The sequence below is a fragment of the Wolffia australiana genome, chromosome 12 (genome assembly GCF_029677425.1).
Source record: "Wolffia australiana isolate 7733 chromosome 12, ASM2967742v1".
NCBI classification, from domain to species: Eukaryota; Viridiplantae; Streptophyta; class Magnoliopsida; order Alismatales; family Araceae; genus Wolffia; species Wolffia australiana.
In genome coordinates, this window is record NC_135846.1 from 1,669,490 (window position 1) to 1,672,080 (window position 2,591).

The following is a 2,591-nucleotide window of genomic DNA, read 5'->3' on the forward strand; positions in this document are numbered from 1 at the left end:
TCCCAGATTATTGTCTGAAGACGTCCGAAATGATCCTGGAGTGTTGAGTCACCTCGTTTCCACGATAACAATGATTCATAGTTATCCATCATGCTACCGACGTTACTCAACTTTGTGTACATATTTTCTAGTGTTGCCTAGAGTCGCTTAGCGAGCTTGATTCGAGCGAGAGGTTCAGCGATTGGCTGCTCACCACTCTAGAGTATCCACGATAAAATATCTGAATTCAATTAATTTCACTCAGCATATTTTGGTGATATTTGGCTGGACGGCTTCACTGTTAGAGGATGACTCAAGTTACGGGATTTTAGGAAGTGCTAGAATCGTGATGCCCACGACCCGTAATTCTTCCCGTTGAAGATGTATGTTGGCCGAGTAAGCTGTGTAGTGATGGGGTGTTGTGGGTCAGTTTGTCCGAGTGGAGACATAATCCCTGAAAAAGGATTTGATTCACTCATGTTTTCCATCCATCAATTTTCCATCCATCAATTTTGAGGCCCTGACCAACCTCGTCTGGGCCAAGGTGACGTCACTCGCTGATGTCAAGGCCAGCGGCAACTGGATGTATGCCGCCAAGCTCGGCGGCGAGGGCGCTGACATGTACGACGCCGCAGCCGCCATGGCCGCTGCCATGATCCAGCTCGGCATCGCCATCGACGGCGGCAAGGACAGCCTGTCCATGGCGGCCGCCACCCCCTCCGGCGAGCTCGTCAAAGCCCCCGGAAACCTCGTCGTCAGCGCCTACGTCACCTGCCCTGACATCACCCTAACTGTCACCCCCGACCTCAAGCTCCCCGGCGATGGCGCCGCCATCCTCCACCTCCCCATCGGACTGCGGCGGCGGCTCGGCGGCTCCGCGCTGGCCCACGTGTACGGCCAGATTGGCAACGCGTCGCCGGACGTGGACGACGTGCCGTATCTGAAGACCGTCTTCGAGGCCGTGCAGGGGCTGATCGCCGACCGGTTGCTCTCGGCCGGGCATGACGTCAGCGATGGCAGCCTCGTCGTGGCAGTGCTGGAGATGGCCTTTGCGGGGAACTGCGGCGTCCAGCTGGACCTTCGATCCGACGGCGGAGAATTCTCCACGTGGGAGATCTTGTTCGCGGAGGAGCTCGGGCTGGTGCTCGAGGTTGCCGACGCGGACCTACCTGAGGTGGAGCGGCGGCTGAGAGAGGCCCACGTGGCGGCGACCGTCATCGGGAAGTCCACATCGGAGCCAGCTGTCAAGGTAACCGTGGACGGAGCCGTCCACGTGGAGCAGCCGATGACACGGCTGAGGGACACATGGGAGGACACCAGCTTCCAGCTGGAGGCCCTGCAGAGGCTCCCCGCCTGCGTGGAGAAGGAGAAGCTGGGTCTGGCCCACCGGAAGGCCCCTTTCTGGGCCTTGAGTTTTCAGCCTCCCGTAATCAGGCCCAATAAGGGTGGGCCCAAGGTGGCCATCCTTCGCGAGGAAGGTAGCAACGGCGACAGGGAGATGGCCGCTGCCTTCGCCGCCGCCGGGTTCGAGCCCTGGGATGTCGCCATGGCTGACCTGGTCAACGGTGACGTGACCCTGGCGGAATTCCGCGGAATTGCGTTCGTGGGGGGGTTCAGCTACGGGGACGTGCTCGACCGGAAGGTGGGCGGGTCGATCGAGTTCAACCCGGCGGTGCTGGAGCAGTTTAGGAGTTCCGCGCCGCCAGACACATTCTCGCTGGGGTGTAACGGGTGCCGGCCGATGGCGCTGCGGGCCTGGGTGGGGGGCGAAGCGGTGGCTAGACCGCGGTTTGTGAGGAACAGTCGGGCGGTTCGAGTGTCGGTCCGTGGGGTGAAGATCCAGCCTTCAAAGGCAATCATGCTGAAGGGGATGGAGGGGAGTAGTTTGGGGGTGTGGGCGGCGCATGGGGAGGGGAAGGCGTACTTTCCGGGGGGAGAGGGGGGGGGAGAGCTGGCGCCGGTGAGGTACTGCGACGAGGAGGGGCGATAGACAGAGGAGGATCCGTTTAACCCGAACGGGTCGCCGGAGGGCGTGGCGGCGTTGTGCTCGGAGGACGGAGGCATCTAGCCATGATGCCTCATCCAGAGGTGCTTCATGATGTGCAATGGCCTTGGTATCCAAGAATTGGGCCGTGGAAGCTAAGGAGCCCAGCCCATGGCTACGATGTTCAGAACGCAAAGAGAATGGTGTGGTTGATCAAGTGTCAACCCATCTCTTCTCTTCCTCTCTCTATCTCTCTCTCTCTCTTCCTCTTTAAAATTGTGTCTCCCTCTGTACCTCTCTCTCTCTCTACCTTCTTTGGGTTTTTTGAATTTATGAATCTGCCTCTGGGATTTTGGGTTTTGCACCTTGCTGTTGATGAGTATTCACCCATTTCTCTCCCCTCTCTCTCTCTTTCTCTCTTCTTACTCGCGTCTCTTTTCTCTGTACCTCTCTCTCTCACCACCATCTTTGGGTTTTTAAATTTATGAATCTCCCACTGGGATTTTGGGTTTTGCACCTTGCTGTTGATGAGTATTTACCCATTTCTCTCCCCTTTCTCTCTTTCTCTCTCCTTACTCGCGTCTCTTTTCTCTGTACCTCTCTCTCTTTCTCTCTACCATCTTTGGGT

General features: G+C 57.7%; 1 pseudogene; it reads left to right on the top strand.

Annotated features, from left to right (window-relative positions):
* The first annotated feature begins 499 nt into the window (after positions 1–499).
* LOC144710572 (putative phosphoribosylformylglycinamidine synthase, chloroplastic/mitochondrial pseudogene) lies at positions 500–1,969 on the top strand (annotated as a pseudogene).
* The last annotated feature ends 622 nt before the right edge of the window (positions 1,970–2,591 follow it).